This window comes from Bos grunniens, chromosome 1 (assembly GCF_055505025.1).
Source record: "Bos grunniens cultivar Pamir isolate PY7600 chromosome 1, Bosgru_T2T1.0, whole genome shotgun sequence".
Taxonomy (NCBI): domain Eukaryota; kingdom Metazoa; phylum Chordata; class Mammalia; order Artiodactyla; family Bovidae; genus Bos; species Bos grunniens.
Genome location: NC_141165.1, coordinates 122464898 through 122491692, shown reverse-complemented (window position 1 = coordinate 122491692; position 26795 = coordinate 122464898). Strand labels below are relative to the sequence as shown.

Here is a 26795-nt window from a genome sequence, read left to right as displayed (position 1 = left end):
TTGTCTTTCGTAGAAGAGCTAGAATTTCTACCCTTCCAATGCAGATGCCACAGAGCCACAAAGTTGTAGGGCAAAATGAAGTGATTATTATATGAGAAGTAAGAAGTGGATCAGGGTCACTGCAGAGTGGAATGCTATGATAGGCTGGCTATTAGAATATAAACATTCTTACATTCTTAACAAAATATTTCATCTTGTTATTTTTTGTATGATGTAGAAAGCTTAGTCTATATTTTTAATATTTGATCAATAGAATAAGGCCCATTTTTTAATTGGTTCCAACTTCTTTGCTTTTTTTGTTTTATTACAGCTAAAATTTCTTATTTCTTAATATAGCTAAAAAACTGTGGAATTCACATGTCTCTAGCTGTTAACTGAAAGGTTCAGTTTTAGTTTTACATTTTCAAATAGTTATTGTTTTTCTTTATTTGCCTGTTTGCTGCATAACTGCTGTGACTCAGAATTCCATAATTTGTTGCTTGATTATCTTCAATGCTACACTCCAAATCTGATAGAGTAATAAAATCTGGGGCATATGTAAAACATTAGCACAGAAATCATATTATAGAACTTTCCTGAATGAAGAAACCAAACTGGTGGAATTCCCACGCCCATTATGTTGTCTAAAACTTTCTGAAAAATGTTTGACTGTGGCATATAATGTACTCAACATAAGTGGTTTCCATAGAGCTTTTGAAAAGCTTTTCTGTCACTTACTAGCTTTAGGATGATGAGATTTTAAGCCCTTTGATCCAGAGCCTGTGTTTCACAGTCAAGACTAAATACCAAGACTAAAGTACAACCAAACTTCCCAACTTAAGAAAAGGATTGAGTTATGTATAACCTGAGGGGGAAAGAAATCAGTGTTCCTTCAGTTGCAGAAATATGTGCTAAATGAATATAAAGCCTTGAAATATGCAAGTCAGCTAAAAAGTATCAAGAGTTTCAAAGTGAATACATCCACCTAAATTTTTCTTTCTCCTTAACTTTATATATATTTAAATATATATTCATATATTTATATACATGTATTATTCATATAAAACAAAATATTTTATTTCATGTTATTTTACAATAAATTTATAGAGAAACTTATTCTGTTTAGGATAAGAAAAACTTTGAATACTTTTGTAAAGGAGGAAAAAGTTATTTTTCCTACTGCCCTTCTAAGTTTTCTGCCGGGGTCCCATAAAGTAGATTGTCAAAAGACAGATTAATAAAAGAAAAGCAAGCACATTTATTCGACAGAAGTTTTATGAGACATAGGAGCCTTCATGGAGAAACAAAGAGTTGAAGAAAAGGTTAAGCCTGAACATTTTTGTATTAGGTTTGGTGAAGAGTGAAGTCAGGGAAAGCAGCAGAAGACAAAAAGGGCATGAGCTAAGGGTAGTGAATCAGGGAAACGGTGATGACCATTCTTTCAGATTCCTCTTGGCACCCCACTGTCTTTGAAGATAAGGATACTCCTTTCTTTCAGGTTTAGGTAGGGCATCTCCCACATAAGGGTGTTATGGCTTCAGGTAAAATAGCCAGGCCACTAAGTGCTTCCTGCACCTGTCACTATCAAATTCCTTCATCTTAAAGTAATAGTACAACTGGCCAAGGGGCCATGTTTTGAGGCAGTGTGTCTGAGGTCATGTATTCATTTTCAACATAATAGTTCAAACCATTTTGAATTTTTAAAATAACTTTGATTTTTCCCTCCCCTTCCTTTGCATCTGTTAATTCTACTTAAAATATGACTGACATCCCTTGTGTGTAATTTGTTGTTTTTCCCTTGCTGCTTTTAATATTTGTTCTTTGTGTTTGATCTTTGTTAATTTGATTAATATGTGTCTTGGGGTGTTTCTCCTTGGGTTTATCCTGTTTGGGACTCTCTGGGTTTCTTGGACTTGGATGATTATTTCCTTCCCCATTTTAGGGAAGTTTTCAACTATTATCTCCTCAAGTATTTTCTCATGGTCTTTCTTTTTGTCTTCTTCTTCTGGAACCCCTATGATTCGAATGTTGTAGCGTTTAATATTGTCCTGGAGGTCTCTGAGATTGTCCTCATTTCTTTTAATTCGTTTTTCTTTTATCCTCTCTGATTCATTTATTTCTACCATTCTATCTTCTAATTCACTAATCCTATCTTCTGCCTCTGTTATTCTACTATTTGTTGGCTCCAGAGTGTTTTTAATTTCATTTATTGCATTATTCATTATATATTGACTCTTTTTTATTATAACACACAAGGGAATTCCCATAAGGATAACAGCTGATCTTTCAATAGAAATTCTTCAAGCCAGGAGGGAATGGCAAGACATACTTAAAATGATGAAAGAAAATAACCTACAGCCCAGATTATTGTACCCAGCAAGGATCTTATTCAAGTATGAAGGAGAAATCAAAAGCTTTTCAGACAAGCAAAAGCTGAGAGAATTCTGCACCACCAAACCAGCTCTCCAACAAATACTAAAGGATATTCTCTAGACAGGAAACACAAAAATGGTGTATAAACTCGAACCCAAAACAATAAAGTAAATGGCAACGGGATCATACTTATCAGTAATTACCTTAAACGTAAATGGGTTGAATGCCCCAACCAAAACACAAAGACTGGCTGAATGGATACAAAAACAAGACCCCTACATATGTTGTCTACAGGAGACCCACCTCAAAACAGGGGACACATACAGACTGAAAGTGAAGGGCTGGAAAAAGATTCTCCATGCAAATTGGGACCAAAAGAAAGCAGGAGTCACAATACTCGTATCAGATAAATTAGACTTTAAAACAAAGGCTGTGAAAAGAGACAAAGAAGGTCACTACATAATGATCAAAGGATCAATCCAAGAAGGAGATATAACAATTATAAATATATATCCACCCAACATGGGAGCACCGCAGTATGTAAGACAAATCCTAACAAGTATGAAAGGAGAAATTAACAATAACACAATAATAGTGGGAGACTTTAATACCCCACTCACACTTATGGATAGATCAACTAAACAGAAAATTAACAAGGAAAAAAAAAACGTATCTATAAAGCTCACTAAAGCAAAGCACAGTAAAATGAGGTATGGCAATAAAAGGCGTTAAATTTATCAAATAAAAAAAAAATAAAATAAAGTGCTGAAAAATTAAAACAAACAAACAAACACTAACGCTGTTTGCTATGTAGTATTCCGATATTTTAGAAATTTAACTACTCTGCAAACCTGTAATTCCTTAGGACACTGGAAATGGTCTTAGGAGTCACCCGATTCAACCATCCTTTTACTGTGGGGATCCCTTAATGAAGCAACTTCTCCTGATACATTTCCTGGGCTCCATTCACCAGGTCTGCTACCCTCCCAGGGCCCACAGCTGCAGGGCCGGAACCCGAGGGGACTGGCAGTAATAAATGCAGGGTCAGCTCAGTGCCTCGGCTCTGGGGGCTCTCAGGTCCAGGGGATCCTGTCTGGGGACAAGGCTGGGCCCAGGTCTCATTCCCAGGAGATACGAAACTTTGCTGAGTAGAGTTAGCTGCTCAAAAAAAAAAAAAATATATAAAGGTAAACCCCTAGAAACCAACTCAGTGTCCAAAAAAGAAGAAAAGGTTAATTTAGCTGGGACAGCCCAAATGTGGCATTTTATGTAGCCAGAAGAAATTGCTTTTTGGATGAATTGATAACATGGCAGAATGCTTTCACATAGCAAAATTGTTTAATCGTTTAATAAAAAAGAAAAGCATACAAAATAAAATAAAAAAAAATATGACTGACATCAAGAAATACAGTAAGAAATTCAATAGTGTGGAGTTTCTTCTAAGTATAATAAACTATGAAATATCATCATTAAGAATTTTATGCTTTTTATCCAAAAAAGCCAAGAATCATATCTATATGTTATACTGGCATGAATTTGAGCAAACTCCTGAAGATGGTGAAGGACAGGCAAGCCTGGTGTGTCCATGGGGGTTGCAAAGAGTTGGACACGACTGAAAAAAACAACAACGTATATCATATAAGCTGCATAATACATATCAGAAACTAAGTCAAATCATCCATAGAATGAACACGTATAATGTATTTATATGGTATGTATAAATATATGTGTAGTGTGTATTTGTATGTTATGTATAAATATAATAAAAATATATGTATCAATATATAATTGATCTATATTTATGCACATATATACATATAAATTGGGCTTCCCTTGTGGCTCAGCTGGGAAAAGATCCACCTACAATGCATGAGACCTGGGTTCGATTCCTCAGTTGGGAAGATTCCCTGGAGAAGAGAAAGGTTACCCACTCCAGTATTCTGTCCTGTATAATTCCATGTACTGTATAGTCCACTGGGGTGCAAAGAGTCAGACATGACCGAGTGACTTTCACATACATATAAATTTTAAGTGAGTATATTGTATATATATAATATATTATATATATTACTATATATATATATGTTCAGTTCAGTCACTTAGTTGTGTCCGACTCTTTGCGACCTCATGGACTGCAGCATGCCAGGCCTCCCTGTCCATACACATGCATATAAAAGAGAAATCCAAATACTAAGCCCTGCGGTATTCCAAAGTTTAGAAGCCAACTAATGAGGAATCAGCAAACAATGTTCAAAAGACATAAGTAGCGAAGTAAAAAGAAAATTGTAAGAATAGGTGCCCAGCAGCCAAGTCAAAATCAGTGTTTCAGTGAGGTAGAAAAAAATTAGCAATGTCAAATGACTCTTATAGGTCCAGGATGAAGATGACTAAATTGCATTCAGCAACAAGAAAATGATCAAAAATCTTGACAAGAGTGCAATTTCATATGAATTCTGAGGGGAGGGTTATAATCGGAGTGCTTTCAAAAGACAATGGGGAAAATATCATTGGCATACTTTGGGATATTTCCATTAAACATAGAAAGTAGGGCAGCAAGACTAAAGAGTCACAGACAATTTTACACTAAAATCTAGTGGCAAATTCTTTGAAAGAAAATCAAATAAGATAAAAATGTTACCTAGATTATCACAAGCCAGAAATAACTAGTGCACAATATGTTTATTTTGACTCTCCTTTCAAAATAAACTCATCAACAAGGAATTTTGACATGTTTTAAATTTAACTTTCAAATAAAATAGGGTTTATTTTGAATATGAAGTACTATAGAAATATCATAAATGTTTGAATAATACAGTATATTAAGTAAAAATGCTTATTACAAAGCATAGCAATCCTTAAAGATACAGTAAACTAAAGATATACAAACTAAAATGTATAGTAAACTAAATATTAAGCTAAAATAATAGTAATCCACTAAAAATACAGATAGATGGATAGACAGGTGGGGCTGGTGATACAGAAAGGAATGTTAATAATAGTCATCTCAGGAGGATAGGACGGTGAAAACATGTATTTTAATCTTTTTACTTTTCTACATTTTTCAATTTTTCTGTAATAAATATAGCTTTCTAATTAAGGAAAAAGAGTGAGAAAAAGATTTCAGTATATTCCCATTGCTCTGCTGCTGCTGCTGCTGCTAAGTTGCTTCAGTTGTGTCCGACTCTGTGAAATTCCATAGACTGCAGCCCACCAGGCTCCCCCATCCCTGGGATTCTCCAGGCAAGAACACTGGAGTGGGTTGCCATTTCCTTCTCCAATGCGTGAAAGTGAAACGTGAAAGTGAAGTCCTTCAGTCATGTCCGACTCTTCATGACCCCATGGACCGCAGCCTACCAGGCTCCTCCGCCCATGGGATTTTCCAGGCAAGAGTAGTGGAGTAGGTTGCCATCGCCTTCTCCCCCATTGCTCTAAAATAACCTATATTTCTTTTCTCATGAGACCTACCTCTCCAGGCTTATTTCACACAGCTCGGCCTTCCTGGCCTTCTAACCCAACCCTGACTCTGCTCCAGCATTAATGAGCTATTTTTAACTTCCTGAACAAAGTATGCTGTTGCATATCTCTGTGCCTCTGCAGATATTATTTTGTCTACCAAAACTTTCCCTTTCTCCCTCATTTACCTGGCAAAGTCCCCTGGTGAGCCACATTTGAGGATTCTAGTCAAGTATTTCTTCCTCTAAGAAACGTAATAGGACACAATTCTGATAAAGCTTTTTTCCCCTACTCTTTCTTCTGAGTCTATTGTTTCTTAACATTCCAGAATTTAAAACTCATTTCTGATCATCTTATCCTAAATGCATGTGCCAATCAAGTTGAGAACATGTAAAAAAGGGTACAGAGTCCTCTTTTTCAAATTTGGACAAAGTTATTAGCAGTATATACCACTAACCTTCTTTATTTCCATCTCCTGGACTCTTCACCTTGAATTGCATATGGCTGGCCAAAACATAGAGATTTACAAAATTTTACAAAATTATAAACTGAGTCTACTTGGTGCCTTTCAAAAGAACTAATTCCAGGAAATTTCATAAGTAAGAAGCCAAGAATTAAGACATCCCTTTTACAAATTGCTGAGGGACAGGGAGGCCTGGAGTGCTGCAATTCATGGGGTCACAGTCAGACACAACTGAGCGACTGATCTGATCTGATCTGATCTGATGGAGGTTCTGTTTCTTGACCAAGTCTTATACCAGGAGTAAGAAGTTAGTTACCATAGTGCATCTTCACTAAATTTTTTATATCAAAAGTGGGATTTTACTTTCCATTGTCTTGTTAACACTCAATCTCTCATAAGAAGCATTTAGGTATTATCTGTTCAGTTTTTAAAACTTGGTTCCAAAGTCAATATTTTGGTACACATTTGAAGTAATCAGTCTTCAGTTCATTTCTGACCTACTTAAGTATAAGAGGTCATTTTGTTATCATAGTACTTGCTCTGCAGTAACAAAGAATGAGGTAGATAAAGAGGAAGAAAAGGAAAATTAAAAATTTTATCTTTCTGTACTTTTTCATGTTTCAAGGCCAGAGAAGCATAAACAAAATGCAAAAGAGATAATCCATATATGTGTATACATTTCTACAGCATCAGTTATTTTGCATTTTGATCATTTATTTTCATGCTTTGCTCCACTATTAATTTGAGGTGCTTAAGATAGAAACTGGGTCTTACGGTGCTTTTGAACTGTGGTGTTGGAGAAGACTCTTGAGAGTCCCTTGGACTGCAAGGAGATCCAACCAATCCATTCTGAAGGAGATCAGCCCTGGGATTTCTTTGGAAGGAATGATGCTAAAGCTGAAACTCCAGTACTTTGGCCACCTCATACGAAGAGTTGACTCATTGGAAAAGACTCTGATGCTGGGAGGGATTGGGGGCAGGAGGAGAAGGGGACGACAGAGGATGAGATGGCTGGATGATATCACTGACTCAATGGGTGTGAGTCTCGGTGAATTCTGGGATTTGGTGATGGACAGGGAGGCCTGGCGTGCTGCGATTGGGGTCGCAAAGAGTCAGACACGACTGAGCGACTGAACTGAACTGAACTGAACATCTCTATTAGCACTACCTAGAAAACTACTATAATGAGAGAAGTGCTTAGTAAATATTTTAATGAATAAATGAATGGATGAATATCAGAATATCTAAGGCAAAACTCCTATCTTTTAGAGGCTTATATATAGGATCCAATAAGGCAAACAAAACAACTATAAGGCAAAGAAAGAAACAATTAATTGTAAAAGTCCAGATTTATCTCACAAATTACTTGTACTCTCTAGGGCACAGCAACCCACTCCAGTATTCTTACCTGAAGAATCCCATAGACAGAGAAGCCAGGAGTGCTACAGTCCATGGGATCACAAAGAGCTGGACACGACTGAAACGACCTAGCGCAGCACAGCCTAACATTAGAAGACAGACATTTTGATCTAAAGCAAATCTCTATCATTCTGTTGTTAAGTGCTAATACAAGAACATGCATGAGGTTAGCAATAAAAATGTGGAAAAGTAGGGATACCCAAACAAAATGAGTGACTGCCAGTGCAAAACAGATTGAAAAATATGAGTGAAATGAGTTACTGTTGAGGGTTTACATTGGCACAGGCATTCTGGAAGTAAATGGCAGTGCTTAGTACAATTAAGTAGAGGAAGGCCCTTGGAGGCAGGGATCATAATTCTGAATAAGGATCTCAGAGAAAATCTCCCATAACCTGTATGACAGCAATTAATTGCAGTTTTACCAGTAAGGGCAGGAAGCACAGGTAACTGGAAGTGTGGGTGAAAAAAAATGAGGTGGACACACACTTGTGAAATTTTATTCACCAATTAGAAACAACTAGATGAAGATAATAAACTATATATCACTTAAAAGCAGCCTTGAGTTTAAAAACAGATAAGGAGCAGAGTAAGATTTATAGCCCAATACCATATTTAAAATTTAAAAACACACAATTACAAATATTTCTAAATATTTTATATGATTACATGAATGTTTAAAAACATATCAAACACAATAGAATGGGCTTCAATTGTATGATAGGAAATAAAATAGAGATTAGAAGTAAAGGGAAATACAAAAAAATGAGGTTTGCATACACTATTGAGCAATATCATTAATACAACTTTCTGTGTATAATATAAAATACTTTTATAAGTGATGGGCAGAAGCATGGGAAAATTTTAATAGATAATTTATAAACAAATGCAATTTGAGCCGCCAAATGGTATCTTAAATTATTTCAACTTTGGAAAAAAACTTTAAATATCTACCTGTCTTTATGTCGTTTATAACTGTTCCTATGATCGAATTAGAGAGATACACTAATCCCTGCTTTAAATAACATCTTTGTATTTCTTCAGTTTTGAATATTTTATGGCTTTATGCAATGCCAGCTATTGTTAGTTAGGCACCGTTGATGTTGTAATAGTGAACTAGTTGCACAAATAATATTTAAAAAATCATCCAAAGAAGAAAAGGAATGCAAAATTCTGAAATAGCATTTTTTAGAAGTTATATATTGACATTTCTAAAGCAATTCTAAGTTAATTGCTATAGAGAAACAGACTATCTCTTGGGGAGAATAGGATTGTGATAAAAGTTTACAGTAATTTACAATATAGACTAAAGTACTGCAGAACAGCCCATATTGAGATGCCAACAACACAAAATTTCCAATTACTCTGGCTTTTAATATTTCACAACTTTGAAAATTATAGTCAGGGTAATATAAATTATAGAAGGAGATATTTAACTGAAAAATATGTGTAACCAATCCCTGAGCACATATTTATAATTAATACTATGGTTCTGCATGATTTGAATTATAATGTCAGAAGCCAATAGAGTAAAAGAAAAGATTATTAATTCAAAGATGCTGTCTCAGCTTATCTATGCAGCTTAATGACTATGTGATTCTAGATATTTTATGTGATTTTTGTGGATAACAGATTTCTTATTATGATTAAATAGGTTCATAGATATAAAGAATGTAGAATAACGTACAAACTAACACCATAGTCATGATTCTGTGAGCTTCTGTTTCCTTCTTTTTATAATGGGGATAACATCTTGTGAACATTTTCCCTCAACTTAAATGTAAAAATAACTATCTAACTCACAAGATCGCTGAGAGAATGAGAATGCTAATTTTGGGTGGTTTGGGATGACCTAACTTAGAAGGATACTGGAGCAGCTATCCAAAGGCAGAGAAGGAGACAGACCTACAGAGATCTGGGGGAATGATACTCTAGATACAGTGAGTAGTGAGTCTGAGAGACCTGAAGAAGGCACTTTCCTGGCATGTTATAGTGACAGCAAGAAGATGAACATTGTTAGAGCAGTGACTAACAGAAGAAACGACTGAAATCAGAGAAATATTAGGGACCAGAAAATATAGAACATTATAGATCATTTTAGGGACTTTACTCTGAGAAAGGTACCCACTGGAGGATTTTGAAGAGTGACATGATTTACTTGTGTTTCAAAAAAAAAAAAGTCTACCTTTTATTTTGAGAATGGGCCAAAGTGGGCCAAGAACTATATTAGGGAGAGATGTTGTTGTTCACTTGCTCAGTCAAGTCCGACTGTTTGCAGCTCCATGGATTGCAGCATACCAGGCTTCCCTGTTTTTCACTATCTCATGGAATTTGCTCAAACTAGTGTCCATTGAGTCGATGATGCCATCCAACCATTTCATCCTCTGTTATCCCCTTCTCTTCCTGCCCTCAATCTTTCCCAGCATCAAGGTCTTTTTCAATGAATTGGCTCTTCACATGAGGTGGCTAAAAATAGAGTATTGGAGCTTCAGCTTTAGCATCAGTCCTTCCAATGAATATTCAGGGTTGATTTCCTTTAGGATTAACTAGTTTGATCTCCTTGCAGTCCAAGAGATTTTTTCAAGAGGCTTCTCCAACACCACAGTTCAAAAGCATCAATTCTTTGGCACTCAGCCTTCTTTATGGTCCAACTCTCACATCTACCAATGACTACTGAAAAAACCACAGCTTTGACTATGTGGACCTTTGTTGGCAAAGAGATGTCCCTGCTTTTTAATATGCTGACTAGGTTTGTTATAGCTTTTCTTCCAAGGAGCATGAGTCTTTTAATGTTGAGGCTGCACCACACAGAGCACAGGTTCTAAGCCTGCATCAAAGGGAAGAAGGTAAGGTGGAGGAGCCCTTGCCAACTCTCTGTATCCTTTGACACAATTCCCTGGCCAGAACTAATCATATGGTCTTACCTAACTCAATGAAGGTAGGAAAAGTATGGGAGTACATAGACATTTGGTGAGCAAGATGACTGCTATAAAGATAGATGGTAGATGGTTTACTTCCCACGTGTGCATGCATGCATGTGTGCTAAGTAGCTTCAGCCATGTCCAACTCTTTGCTACCCTATGAATTATAGCCCTCCAGGGTCCTCTGTCCATGGAATTCTCCAGGCAAGAATACTGGAATGGGTGGCCATGCTCTCCTCCAGGAATCTTCCTGACCCATGGATTGAACCATTGTCTCTATGTCCCCTGCACTGGTAGGTGGGTTCTTTACCACTATGCCATCTGGAGAGCCTATACTTCTGCCAAGTTCATACTTTTAAAATGAAGAGCTCACTATATCCTTGGCCTACTAAGGAACTTTCACTAAGTATACTTCACAATCCATAAATTTTACCTCAATTTAAGGGTGGTGGGGATCTCCCAATAGCTCCTTCCTAAATTTTCAGATAAATTTCAAGCTCTTTACCTTGGCAAGAAGGATCTTTTGCTATCTAGCTCTTGTCTACTTCCCCAGTTCCTTCTATTTCTCTGCTTTGCCATATTGGACCTGGACTGGCTTTGCCTATTTGTATTGAACTATTTCCTAACGCCTTAAAATTCATAAGTTTCTGGAGAAACTTCCCTTCCTTTCCTTTGCTCCCACAGGTGCCTCTGTTTGCAATTCTACAGAACTTCAATCCTTCCCAGCCCTGTCTTACATTATTATTGATTCACATCTCTCACTTCCTCCCACAGAACACCTGCAATGGCAGGACCATGTAGAATTTGACTTTGTATATCCAGTGATTAAAAGTTACTGGTACACAAAGGAGGCAATTAATAAACATTTGCTGAATAAATGAATGAATATTTATTTGTCTTTGTTATGGTTTTATGTATTCATTTGGCTTTTCAAAATGCAGATTTTTCTTAATCCAACTGTTTTCTTTTTTAAAGGATCAGCATGGGTTGTTATATCAAATGTTATCTTTTATTCCTCAGCATGTCCAAATCTCTGAGAAACCATTTTTCTTTTTGTAAAGCTTAATCTATCTTTGAATAATTAGCATTTAAACCATTAAAATCCTTCTCTTGGCAAATTACCATGATAATAATAAAACCACAAAAATGTCTTTTTTCCTGTGCCTTAATAAAATACAATTAAAATTTAATAAAAGCTCTGTATTTCCATTTATCCAATTCTGCACATCCTGAGGGAGGTAACAGCAGTGTTACAACCAGACCAATTAAATAGCCAGTTATATTTAAGTTCTTTAATTCACATAAAGGTGAGTGTAATTCTGTACTTACCATTCTAGAGTTGTTCTTGGCTTTTTTTGAAAAAAATGTTCACTTTTATTCAGTTCTATTCATTTTCCAGTATGTTGCAGAGCAAAAAGTTCTTATCTATTATTTCTGCTAATATTATAATGATATTTCTAGCATGTGTGTTTCGTTGTCCATTTTCTTCCAACAAATTTAGTCTTATTTAATAAGCACAAATATCATCATTTTAAAATGCACTGTCCCTACCCCTTAAGCACCATTGTTCTCACAGAGAAAAAAATGAAGAGGGAAAAATCAGAAGTAAAATGTATATTTTTCACAGACTAAATTTTATTTAAAAAAAATAAGAAGTGATATTTTCCAAGCATCTAAAATATCTATGAGGCATTTTTGCAGAAGCATGGAAACATTTGCTATTTTACAAGATTTGAAAAGTGTATTCTCAAACATGAGTGAAAGCTGAGTTAACATATGCTACATGCATCTTGGCATTTTTTCAAAATAATTCAGGTTCACTCTCTTCATTTTACTGAGGACAATAATAGGTGAGTTTGTCTGATATTTTATGATAAAGGTCCTGTGCACTAGAATTGCTCTTGTAAATATATATATTTGGGAATCCCCTGGTAGCTCAGTTGGTAAAGAATCTGCCTGCATTGCAGGAGTCCTAGGTTTGATCCCTGGGTCAGGAAGATCCCCTGGAGAAGGAAATGGTAACCCACTCCAGTATTCTTGCTTGGAAAATTCCATGGACAGAGGAACCTGGCAGGCTACAGTCCATGGGGTCACAAGAGTCAGACACATATATATTTATCTGCATTCAAATGTTTCCTAGGCTTATAAATCTGGAGAGACAGTAGTTTTTGAAATACTGCTAGAAAGTGAAATAAGAGTTTGAGAATGTAAGAATATTTTCTTCCTCCATCTCCAGTAGCTGGTGATTCCTGAGAGAGGGATAAGTACTCCACATACTTGTTTTGTGGTTTGTTTTGATTAAATACTGAATCAACTTTACCATTGCTTAATAAGATACTTAAAATTCCTACATAAAAGATATGCCTCATATTTCAAGCCCAATAAATCACAGTTTCAGTTTTCAATTGAGACATTTATCTGGCAAACTTAACAACACTAGCAGAAACTTAATGGTAGTCTTTTTTTACTTTTTAACTTTTTGTGGCCAGGAAAAACAAAACTGGGGTTTTCTAAAGGTAATCTTCATAGTATTACAGTGAAAATCTGAGTAGAATTTTTTTAATGGAGGGCAATAAATTCTTCTGAAGGGAAAGTTCTGTAGTCTAACATTCTTTTCTTCTCTAGCACTGTCAATCACCAATGCTCCTCTTTGAGGAAAGAAAAACTAGAGCTCAATGTTTAATAATAATAATAGGATAAGTAACACACATATTTTTATCTTTATTTGATAATTCTATAAATTATATTACTTATAAGTATAGAAATAGCTTAAGAAATATTGTTGACAGATGACTACTTGGGAGGAAAATTATGGTTATTTAGGAACTAAAACATTGTCATTCTTTTAATAGTTAATAAAATAATTAAAACTCTTTCACTTGCTTTCATTTTAAATATATTATTGAAACTCTTAATGCTAATTTCAGAGAAAGGAAAATATTGTGACATGCATTTTATTGCCTTTAAAATATTCTGACTAGAATTATGTTAGAGCTAGTTTAACTATATCAGTTATATTATACCAACCTGAATTTCTCTTGGGCATTTGTGTCCAGTTATGAGTGCTTAACTTTTGAATATATACTAAAATTTCACTTTGATTGTGCTTGCATGGATACCTGGTCTAATATCTACATTACTTGATGTGCAAGTTAATGTTCACTCAAAATGGTTTAAAAAAAAACAACAAAAAACAAAATGGTTTAATATTCTTTTAGACCAAGGACTCCTGTTTTGGAGGGCATAGGAAAGGTGATAGAATTTCTGCATTTTCAGGATCATCTTGAATGAACACTTTGTTGCACTCTGAAATCTGTATTTTTCTCAACATTGTCATTTAAAATGTTATTATATACCTTTTCGGTATTTTTAAATGCAATAATTTCAAGATGAGGCAGATCTCTTTGCTTGCATTTTGAAGCAGTTAGACAATTTAAAACTTTCCAACTGGCTAATTTTTACTGCAATCTGGTTATTCTCAATCTTGGCTGGAAAGCATTGAAAGCAAATTAAAACCGAGGCCTCACCCCATACCAAATGAATCAGAGTATCTGGGGGTGGGGCCAAAGGAGAGGTACTAAACAAAGGAGGGAGTGAGGATTAATGCACCATGAGCTAGAGAACCACAGCAATATAACCTTAGTGATATTTTATTGGAAGTACTAGTTCTAGCCACAGGAGGTTTCTATGAATAGTTCTTGATAAATATTTTAGTTTCCAGGAAGAGAACTAAGCCATCTCTAGCACAGCCAATGCGAACTAAACAATTGTGGAAAATACAATCCACAACAAACCAGGTTATTTTGCTAAAAGCTTCCAAAGCACGCATGTAATGCCCAATTTTCCATCTGCAAACTCACTGCTCTTAATCTGCAGAGTCTGAGAAATACCTGTAATTCTACTAAAAGTCTTGTCTAAGGAAATTTCCTGTGTAGTTGGGGAGGAAAAACCATGGGCCCTTTTTGTGCCCTGCCTGATCTCCTCCAGTGCTTTTTATTGGTTCTGCACTACTTAGCTGAGGATACCCTGCACTTGGGAACCTTCTTTCTGAGGATGGTCCATGAACTTCCTGATTGTGCCTAAAATTTGACACCATTCCCCTCCTCCACAGCCCATAGCCAGTGACTGACTGATAGAGTATACAAAAGGCCAGCTCTATAACCAGGTGAAACCATTGCCATGGCAACAGACTAGGCTGAGACTTGACTTCACCTGATCATACCTTGGCTCACCTTCTGTTTCCTGCCTTGCCTACCTCCAGCCTTAATCATTTGCAGATGGAACTATCTCCAACTTGTCCTCCACAAAACGCAACCTAAAATATAAGACTATCTCACATACTGAAGTATGGAACAAAAACACAAGAACAATATTGATAATGACATCTAACTCAAAGTGAGTACCTACTCTGTACCAGACACAATGCAAAAGAACTCTAATTAATCATCAATCACTGTATTTAATCCTGTAGTACCTATTACTATCATCATCACTGCTCCCTCTCTGCAATTTATATATACAGAATCAGAAGTTTTGAAGAGATAGGCAATTTTCCCAAGGCTCTCAGCTAGCCAAGGAACAGAAGCCTACAGTTTTAACCTCTCCTTCATAAATTCAGTTTTTAAATGATATAGATCTATACAGCACAGAGAGCTATGGAAACTATAAAAGGCAGTGGTTGGGATTTGATAGACCTACACACTTACCATGGAACAGACACTTATTTGTTGTACAGATTAGCAAAGCTACTTAGGTCCATAACTCTAAGGATTACACAAAGCTCATATCTAAAGCTCTTATCAAAGGAGTTACTGAAAACAAAATAGTTAATTTCAAAATCTAATCCATTTCTTGGAGTCACAGAGTAACTTCAAATCTCAGTTACATGAGCAAAATAGTTAGATGTACATTTCTCACAGAACTGAAGTTTCTAAGGCTGAGATTTCATTTATTGATCAACAATGTGAAAATATATATCTATCACAAATTGTTAATGGCTAGGATTACACAAAAAATTAATGGGTACTACATGAAGTCTGGCAGGCTACAGTCCATGGGATTGGAAAGTGTCAAACACGACTGAGCAACTAACACTTTCACTTTCACACTTAACACAGATCCCTATGGCACAGCAAACACTGCTGCTACTGCTAAATCACTTCAGTCGTATCCAACTCTGTGCGACCCCAGAGACGGCAGCCCACCAGGCTCCCCCGTCCCTGGGATTCTCCAGGCAAGAACACTGGAGTGGGTTGCCATTTCCTTCTCCAATGCATGAAAGTGAAAAGTGAAAGTGAAGTCACTCAGTCGTGTCTGACACTCAGCGACCCCATGGACTGCAGCCCACCAGGCTCCTCTGTCCATGGGATTTTCCAGGCAAGAGTACTGGAGTGGGGTGCCATTGCCTTCTCCAACAGCAAACACTAAATGACATTATTTCCTTTCCTAAAAATGGCTTCATCCAAATTGATATAAAAAATGAAGGCAAAAATTTATAAAAGGGGAAGAATAGATAAATCTCTTATATAGAAGAAATTCAAGTTAAGTGGTATAGATATTTCTCCTTTAAGGAGGGGAGCATCACTCTCTACCTGCTAAATGTTGGTACTGCATAAAGACTTACTTCCAAAGACAACAGTATGAAAGGAGAGGGAAAGGGGTTTTACAGTGGAAGAAACTGGCAACCACCTCCTCCCAGCAGGTGATTAGAATTAACGTTAATGATAATATTTGCTGATAGTGTGTACCCTTGATATTATGTGATGAAAATAGCACTTGTGTGCTTTTTTTCTCCTAAAATCCATAGCATCAGTCTAATCATGAGTGAAGCATAAGATGGATCCAAAATACCTGAACTCCTAAAAACTGCCAAAGTCTTTAAAAAAAAAAAACAAGAAAAGTCTGAGAAGAAGTTACAATCTAGAAGAGCCTATGGGAACACAACTAAAGGTAATGTGATATCCTAGATAGCATCCTGAACAGAATAAGAAAATTTAAAGTAAACACTAAGAGACTCTAAGTAGAAACAATGAGAGACTTTATTTTTCTGGGCTCCAAAAATCACTGCAGATGGTGACTGCAGCCATGAAATTAAAAGATGCTTGCTCCTTGGAAGAAAAGCTATGACCAAACTAAACAGCATATTAAAAAGCAGAGACATTACTTTGCCAACAAAGGTCCATCTAGTCAAAGCTATGGTTTTTCCAGTAGTGATGTATGGATGTGAGAGTTGGACTATAAAGAAAGCTGAGTGCCAAAGGATCAATGCTTTTGAACTGTGGTGTTGGAGAAGACTCTTGAGAGTCTCTTGGACTGCAAGGAGATCCAAACAGTCCATCCTAAAGGAAATCATTCCTGAATGTTCATTGGAAGGACTGATGCTGAAACTGAAATTCCAACACTTTGGCCACCTGATGCAAAGAACTGACTCACTGAAAAAGATCCTGATGCTGGGCAGGATTGAAGGAAGGAGAAGGGGATGACAGAGGACGAGATGGTTGAATGGCATCACCAACTCGATGGACATGAGCCTGGCATGCTGCAGTCCATGGGGCTTCAAAGAACTGGATATGAACGCAACTGAACTGAATGAAAAGAATCTAAATAAAGACCTTAGACAAAAATAATATATTAATGTCAGTTCATTGGTTGTAACAAACAAACCATACTAATTAATATAAGGTGTTAGCAACAGCAGGGCTTCCCTGATAGCTCAGTTGGTCAAGAATCTGCCTGCAATGCAGGAGACCCCAGTTCAATTCCTGTTTTGGGAAGATCTGATAGAGAAGGGATAGGCTAGGACTTCCCTTGTGGCTCAGCTGGTAAAGAATCCACCTGGAATAGGGAAGACCTGGGTTTGATCCCTGGGTTGGAAAGATCCCCCTGGAGAAAGGAAAGGCTACCACTCCAGTATTCTGGCCTGGAGAATTTGAACAGGACTGTTTAACAATAGGAAAAATTGTGAGGCATACAGAAACTCTCCATACTCTCTAAAAGTTTTTGTAAATCTAAAACTATTCTAAAACAAAAGGCTTATAGCAAAGATCTTAAAATATAATTCTTTAAAAGGAAATCACTGGCAATTAAGACAGTGTAAAAGTCACCTAATATCATGTGTGCAGTGTAATATTATTGTTATTTAGTCTTAAAACAGAAGGAGATTTTGACAGAGGTTGTAACATAGATATTATGCCAAGTGAAACAAGCCAGTCACAAAAGGATATTCCAAGAGTCAAATTCACAGACACAGCAAGTGGAATCGTGGTTGCCAGAATGAGGGGAGGGGACAATGATGAATTAGTGTTTAAGGGGTACTACATTTGAGTTTGGAAAGGTGAAAATTTTCTGGAGATGGTTAATGGTGGATATCTCACAACAGTATGAGTATAATTAATGCCACAGAAGCAAATACTGAAAAATGGTTAAAATACTAAATTTTATGTTCTGTGTACTTTACCACAATAAAACAGGTGCCTAATGTCTAAATAAGTTCATGCATATGTAGGACTGTAAGTTCCTTGAAAAGAGGCATCATACCTTTTAATTTATTTTGTTATTTAACCTCTTAGTGCCCACAATGGCATCTGAAATGTATAAGGAATTTCAGGGTGGAAATATCAGGAAGTGATAATAGATTTAATTAAACAAAAGAGAAAAGGTGTGATTTCATAAAGAAACAGAAATTAATGTTACTATCACAACTATTTCATTTGGTTTTCATAACTTTTAATCAATGTAATGGATATTGGTGGATTCACACTTTGAGAAGTGCAGAATTTTAATAGATGTATGCATTTCCCTTTTAAAGTTAAATTGGCAAAAATTAAGAGTTCTTTTAAAAGTTGACCTTGAAAATTCTTAAATGATAAAATGTACTTACACATATTTAGCTTAAGTGTTACCTTAAACCATGACAATTCAAGTAAGTGGTTTTTACCATGATAAAGAAATCTGAAATTCTTACATTCTCTTGTTACAATGTTTTCTGCAGAAACATGAACTATAATTTTTTTTTAAAAATTCAACAAGTCGTATTCCAGGGACTTTTTTTTTTTTTTAACTACATCTGGCCTCTCAGCTTAGGTGCGTGCCTGGGTGCTAAGTCACTTCAGTCATGTCCAAATCTTTGCAACCCTATGGGCTGTAGCCTGCCAGGCTCCCTAGTCCATTAGATTCTCCAGGCAAGAATACTGGAGCGGGTTACCATGCCTTTCTCCAGGGTATCTTCCCAACTCATCGGTTAAACCCAGGGCTCCTGCGTTAGGGGCAGATTCTTTACTGTCTGAGAACATCTGTGCTGTCACTTAACTAAAATTTACAATGAACACTACATGGAGCTTTCTACATATTTTTCCAGAGGGCCTTCCCTTACAAAGCCAGAATCACTAGGATAAAATTATCCATAGCTTTTTCTCTTTTTTTTTTTTTTTTTTTTTGGTGAAGTAGCAAAATCTACTTTTACAGACAGTATTTCCAAATGTCAGATATTTAAAATACCATCAGAATTCTTAGCATAACTACACCTTGGCTTATATATTGAGGGCAGCATTTTACTAATCAGTACTGAGAATGAATAAATTATATTGACAGTAGCTAGAATTCATCAGCTCCTCAAATGCTTCATGCTTGATTTTTAAATCTATTTAAAAATTTCTAATGTACTAGTTTTAACTGATAAAGTGGTTTGATAAAGTATCATGTGTCAGGCATTATGCTAAATCCATTAAAAGCATTATCTGATTTAATCTGAAAACCACTGTATGAATGAAGTTTGCTATTCCAATTAAAAAGATGAAGAAACTGAGGGTTAAGTAATTAAGTTAAATATCTGGATCATGATTCATGCAACCGGTTAAGTCAAGGAGCTGGACCCCTCCCAAATATCATCTCCAGCAACTGCACAACTTACCTATTTTTAAGGAAGATGCTAAGCATGACATATGAGTTTCTCAGATTCTTTTTTACTTAGGCTTACAGTTAACAGTTAGCTATTATTTGAGAGCTTTTATGCTATAGACATTTTCACTATTCCACCTGTAGCTTATTTCTGAGATAAAATTAGAGGCAGAGATATTTATTGTGCTAAAAGATCAGAAAAACAATATTAAGATCTAGGGACTTCCCCGCTGGTCCACTGGCTGACTCTGTGCTCCCAACGCAGGGGACGTGAGTTCAAAGCTTGTCTTGGGAACTAGATCCCACATCCCACAACTAAGTTTGCAGGTTGCAACCAAAAAGATTCCACAAACAAAAACGTCCTGCAAACTGCAACTGAGACACAGTGCAGCCAAATAAGTAAACAGAAATATTTTTTAAAAGACCTAGTGACACCTGTTTTGAGTTTTTTAACCACGCCCTAGTCTTTGATATTTTACTTTTTCCCCAATGGCAAAGCTAGCCATAAAAATAACACATAGGACAAATAAAGGAGTTGGGAGATTTGCCAAACTGCTCTTTGGTGGAAGGGTTTGCACCTGCTTAGGGTTGCCGTGGTGGCTTAGTAGCAAACAGTCTGCCAACCAGTGCAGGAGATGCAGGTTCAATCCCTGGGTCAGGAAGACCCCCTGGAGGATGGCATGGCAACACACTCCAATATTCTTGCCTGGAAAATCCTTTGAACAGAGGAGCCTGGTGGGCTACACAAGTAACAAAGAGTCAAACTCAACTGAGCACAGCATAGGCTTGCCTTGAAGGTGTTGAAAAGCTACATGCTCATTCTTTTTTCCAATTTTCTCTTTTCCATTTTTGAAAATTTTGTTGATGAATGATTCTCTTTTCTTGTCTCTTTTCATATTTCTGTTTTTTTCTATACTCTTATTCCCTTATCTACTTTTTGCCCTTTCTTTCCCAGTACCTTTCTCTAGGCTATTAGTTCTGTTGACCCTTCCTCTCCCCTAGAGGGAGAAGAAGCCCCATAGAGTTTAGAGTTGGAGCAGGATGAATCAGATGGAAACATTTTAAAACACACCTTGCTGTTCTGTTCCTCTTTACACCTACCATTATTTGACTCTTCTGTGTAACCTATTTCTTGTAAATACTCTTTAGGAGCCATTGTTTGCCCAAGCACAAAATTCAATTTTAGATTCTTCTCATCTCATGTTCTTTTACATTTTCCCACCAAAAATATTAGATATATAGCCATAACAAATATATTTGCCATTGGATCAGAGTTTGTATTATTTTCTCAGTTTTTAATATACCTCTGTTTCTTTTTAATAGTCAATGACTGCTAGCCATTAAGTGATGCTAAGTGAAAGTTGCTCAGTGACGTCCAACTCTTTGCAACCCCATGGACTATACAGTCCATGGAATTCTCCAGGCCAGAATACTAGAATGGGCAGCCTTTCCCTTCTCCAGGGGATCTTCCCAACCTAGGGGTGGAACCCAAGTCTTTCACATTGCAGGCAGATTCTTTACCAGCTGAGCCACAAGGGAAGCCCCTTGTGGGGGCTAGCCACTAATAGAGAAAGTCATCTTTAATGCAATCAAATACATGTTCAGTGAAGTTATTTGTACATAACTCTACTTGGGGTTTAATTTCCTTTTCTCACTTAAAATATTTTTCTAAGGGCTTTTATTTTTCATTCTCATATTTTCCAATTCATAAATGATGGTTGGTACACTTGAAACTGTACAGAAAGGCAAAATAGCAAATTGAGTAACCTACTGATTTAGAAAATTAAAGAGGTTATATTAAGAGGATATTAAAGGAATAATCACATTTTAGATAAGTTTGGGAAACCTTCCTAATGGCACTAGGACACTCTTATTCACATCTATTCAATAAAAATAAACATATATTTATGTATTCATAGTATATGAAACACACACAAACTTACCCAGTGATATAGCACCCAGATAGTCCTTCAATGTAGGGCTTGATATCCTGGCCACTGGAGCTATGTCAATAGATAGTCTTCACAACATTCTTCAGGGACCACCTCAGATGCACAGTACTGCTGCCCAAGGTCATCTTCCCCTAAGGCCATGTTCCTACTCATGAGTGTCCCACAGAATGCTCTGACTGGGGATGTAGGAGGATAAAGCTCTGGCCATCCTGACAGAGCTCAGGGCAGTTCTAACAGGCCTTCAAGTTTCAAACTAACCTGCAGGGTCAGCTGAAATGTGTTAAGTCAGAAGAACCTCAGCTTGGCTTTCTCATCAGTCCAATCCTGAAAAAGGCATTTCCTTTCTCCACAGGTGTGGATATGGTAGATCTGCCCTGCAGCTTGGCTTCCTCCTCTACCAATTCTGCTTATAGCCCCTTCTTTCCACAGGTGTTGATTTGGGGTTGCTCCATCATAAATAACCTGCACACTCCACACCCACTCTGAGTCTGTCTTCTGGGGAACCAATAAGCAATTTCCTAATAATTTTATGCTTTTATGTTTAAAATAAGTTAATAAACTATATTTAAATGTTACACATGCTTTTAGAAATTAAATCCCCCTTAGGTACAAACAATTCTTCAGCCTTCATATCATCCAAGTTTAATTAAAGTGAAGATACATAAGATACCCTATAAAAATCAAGTGTCAAATATGCTTAAATGCATACACACATAAAAGTAAATTTTACCTATGAGGGTAATAATTCCATGAAAATAAACTCTGGAAATAAATAAAATGGGGGAGGGAAGCCTGCAAGTAAAAGTTAAATGTTGCAGTCAAGATGAAGGCTCTTTTTCACCAATGGAAATTGGAATTAGGTATCAAAAAAGGTATCTAAAAAGGTATCTTTTTATATAATAAAAAGGTATCTCCACTCTATCAAAGTGGAAAATAGAGAAGGACCAAAAATAAAATGTGAACTGAACAAAAGAAAAACAAGTGAATCCCTGATGGCAGGAACTCAATGACCTATAGTTCGTGACCTTCAGATCCAAATGAGTAGAATACCTTGACACTCAGCAGGCCTGAAGCAGGCGGCAGCTGTTCCTAAATAATTGCAATTTGCTACAACACAGAAGATAATACAAAGTTCTCTTCAGAAGACATTTTTCAGAACCAAGTAGTTAAAATTGCTTATATCAGTTGGTGTGTTTAGAAATGAAGACAAATAAACAAAAAAGAAAAGCAAGACAAGAGTAGGGATAAGGTGGAGAGAAGATCTCTCCTCAAAAGAAAAAACTAAAACAGTTTTTTTCTCTTCCATTCTAAAGTTCTTTCCAGTTACCATTATATGACTTAACAAAGATATTCATCTAGTAAAATCCATTGACCCATTTGGTTGTATCATCCATCTTGACCCTTAAGTTTATTTGGGGCACGTAGGTGTTTCTAGAGCCACCTGGAGTTAAAAATAACAACTACAAGCAAAGTAGCTCTTAAAGGAAGGATTAAGATATAATATAATCCTTGAAACATTTGCAATGAAGTCCATGTTTGCCACCAATCTGCTCATTTCTAATGCTATCACGGGAGCCATATCAAAATGTGTTTTCAGTACCTGGGATACCAATTTGAAAAGCACCCTACCCAAAACTGGTCTCACTACTTCTGAGGGATTCTGTTTCAAATGACTTTAGGTGTGGCCCGAAATAATTATACACTTGAAATGCAAATCTAGAAACTCCAATCTGAAAATATAGACTGGATCGTGGATTTTGACAGATGATGACAAATTTGAAATTATTCATTGATTCATCTTATTATTTAGTAACAAAACTGATATCAGACTAACAATACTAATGTTATTTCATATTTTAGAGTATTTATGCTTTTTTTTCTTTTTGTGAGTCAAACCAATTTTCTTAGCAAAGGACATCAGTAGTAGCTGCCCTTAAGACTATCATCTAAGGTGTCCTGTACATTCCTAACATCTATGAATTTCAGTTCTTAAATTGTTGAGTCAAAACAATAAGCATTTGAACTATTTCTATAACTATCCCGTATTTCTTTTCCTTTTTATTGAAGTATGGCTGATTTATCATATTATATTTTTTTAAGTTATACAACAGTATTTTTATAGATTCAGTGTTTTTATAGATTGTTGCTGTTGTTGTTCAGTCGCCCAGTCATGTCCAACAGTTTGTGACCCATGGACTGTGGCACACCAAGCCTCCTTGTCCCTCACCATCTCCTGGAGTTTGTCCAAGTTCATGTTCATTGCATTGGTGATGCTCTCTACTCCTTCTGCCCTTGATCTTTCCAAGCACCAGGGAATTTTCCAATGAGTCTGCTGTTTGCATCAGATGACCAAAATACTGGAGCTTCAGCTTCAGCATCACTCCTTGCAGTGAATATTCAGGGTTGATCTCCCTTAAGACTGACTGATTTGATTGCCCTGCTGTCCAAGGGACTTTCAGGAGTCTTCTCCAGTGCCTCAGTTTGAAGGCATCAATTCTTTGTCCTTCTGCATTCTTCACTTTCCAGCTCTCACAACCATATATGACCACTGGGAAAACCATATCCTTGACTATAGACTACACTCCATTTAAAGTCATTTTCATAGTTCTTTTCTATAGCAAGTTTTCTCTGTTACTCACTCTCTCTGTGCCTCTCCTTGGCTGCTTTTTATACTAAGTATCTATTTAAATGCATTCCCTGGTGGCTCAGTGGTAAAGAATCCACCTACCAATGCAGGAGATAAGGGTTTGATCCCTGGGTTGGGAAGATCCCCTGGAGAAGGAATGGCAGCCCATTTTGGTATTCTTGCCTGGAAATCCCATGGACAGAGGAATCTGCAGTCTACAGTCCATGGGGGTGTCAAAAGAATTGGGCATGACTAAACAACAGCTATGTAAATAGATCAGGTGAAAAACATTGGGAAGTGGGTACTTATGAAGTACCGATTGTGTTGGAGAGAGGATGGAATTACAAGGGTTAGTATTTGAATTTTTTTGAATAAGAGATAAATATATAGAGAAAAAAGTCCTCTGTTGTCTTTCTAACTGGATTTCAATTAACCATTGTCTTTTTGCTCCATGTTACACTATTAATTTAGAAAAGAAGATTGACTATAATGCTTTATGTCATATGAGTATTTGAGTAGGAAGAAATGAGGAAGAGATAGAGAGAGAATCAGGAAAACCTGAAATCGGTAACAGTATGGTTACTGATCTGGTAACTGATATGGTTACAAATCTTAGTGGATTGAACAAGAAAAGTTTATTATTTTATTTGTGGGGTGTGCTTAATATCAAATGTCTGTCACAAACTGTGAAAGGACTCTTTCCATATCATTTTCATTCAAAGATCCAGCTTGCACAGTGTGGAAGACAGACAAGGTAAACTGCACCCAGCTCTGAAATATTTCTGCTCATATTGCAAAGGCTGAAGCAATTCATGGAGTCATGCTTAATTTAAGGGGCCAGCTTCCTATGTGTGCAGAAGAAGAACCTAAGATCTTTAGTTAAAAGCTTAATCTCCACTGCAGTTTGTTTTCAAATAGGAATTCCCATTCCTATTTTCAAATAGGAAAATATTGTTTGTGTGTACACACACATACACACACAAGTAAATAGATTGATTTCGGTGAGAAATGGTCTAAAGAGCTAAATCCAATGTCCTGCATACAGAAATCACACTTGCATTAGGATTATTTTCTAATAGGAAATTTTAAAATTATGTGTTTTATTTTTCTGTGAAGATGAAAAACAAAGCCAGAAATAAAACATGACTGTGAAAGAAATGACGGAGGAGTGACATGAGCTAATCATGCTAATATATTTCAATGGTGACATTTATAAAAAACCTTGGAGCCATTTTTTCACCTTAAATCAAGAGTGAGTGTGAATATATATATTTGAAGAGATTCGCTCTAAAAGTTGCAGTCCTACAACTCTCTCCTTTCATATAATTAGCAACTTACAGCTCTAGCAGTGTAAATATTATCAACATTCTCTAAAAATTTAGTAATGAATTTCTGCAAAATTTAAAAATTTGCTATTTGGACATATGTGTGTGTGTGTGTGTGTGTGTGTGTGTGTGTTTGGGCTTCCCAAGGTGGTGCAATGGTAAAGAATCTGCTTGCCAATGCAGGAGACTCAACTGACACATCTGCTTGATTCCTGGTCTGAAAGATGCCCTTGAGTTGTCGCTGTTGTTGTTCAGTCACTTAATCCTGTCTGACTCTGCTGCTGCATGGACTGCAGCACACCAGGCTCCCTTGTCCTTCACTATCTCCCGGAGCTTACTCAGATTCATGTCCATTGGGTCAATCATGCCATCTAACCATCTCATCCTCTTCTGCCCTAGGAAATGGCAACCCACTTCAGTATTCTTGCCTGGGATATCCCATGGACAGAGGAGCCTGGCAGGCTACAGTCCGTGGGTGGCAAAGACCTGGACACACCTGAGCAACTGAGCACTCAGGCAGGTATATGTGTGTGTGTATATATATATATATATATATATATATATATATATATATACATATATAAACTTTTACTGGATTGGAAAAGGTCAGTTTTCATTCCAACCCCAAAGAAAGGCAATGCCAAAGAATGCTCAAACTACCACACAATTGCACTCATCTCACACGCTAGTAAAGTAATGCTCAAAATTCTCCAAGCCAGGCTTCAGCAATATGTGAACCATGAACTTCCAGATGTTCAAGCTGGTTTTAGAAAAGGCAGAGGAACCAGAGATCAAATTGCCAACATCTGCTGGATTATCGAAAAAGCAAGAGAGTTCCACAAAAACATCTATTTCTGCTTTATTGACTATGCCAAAGCCTTTGACTGTGTGGATCACAATAAACTGTGGAAAATTCTGAAAGAGATGGGAATACCAGACCACCTGACCTGCCTCTTGAGAAACCTATATGCAGGTCAGGAAGCAACAGTTAGAACTGGACATGGAACAACAGACTGGTTCCAAATAAGAAAAGGAGTATGTCAAGGCTGTATATTGTCACCCTGCTTATTTAACTTCTATGCAGAGTACATTATGAGAAACGCTGGGCTGGAAGAAACACAAGCTGGAATCAAGATTGCCGGGAGAAATATCAATCACTTCAGATATGCAGATGACACCACCTTTATGGCGGTGAAGTGAAGAGGAACTAAAAAGCCTCTTGATGAAAGTGAAAGTGGAGAGTGAAAAAGTTGGCTTAAAGCTCAACACTCAGAAAACAAAGATCATGGCATCTGGTCCCATCACTTCATGGGAAATAGATGGGGAAACAGTGGAAACAGTGTCAGACTTTATTTTGGGGGCTCCAAAATCACTGCAGATGGTGACTGCAGC

At 36.7% G+C, this 26795-nt stretch overlaps 1 long non-coding RNA gene across 2 annotated transcripts in view; it reads right to left on the bottom strand.

Annotated features, from left to right (window-relative positions):
* The window catches only part of LOC147380189 (uncharacterized), a 144430-nt gene extending 122570 nt beyond the window's left edge, over nt 1–21860 (bottom strand). Inside the window, exon 1 of one of the 2 annotated variants that reach the window (XR_015134932.1) lies at nt 21444–21860. This is a non-coding gene — a long non-coding RNA (uncharacterized LOC147380189). The remainder of the gene's footprint in view (nt 1–21443) is intronic. The other variant, XR_015134931.1, reaches the window with a different exon arrangement.
* Between the last annotated feature and the right edge of the window lie 4935 nt (nt 21861–26795).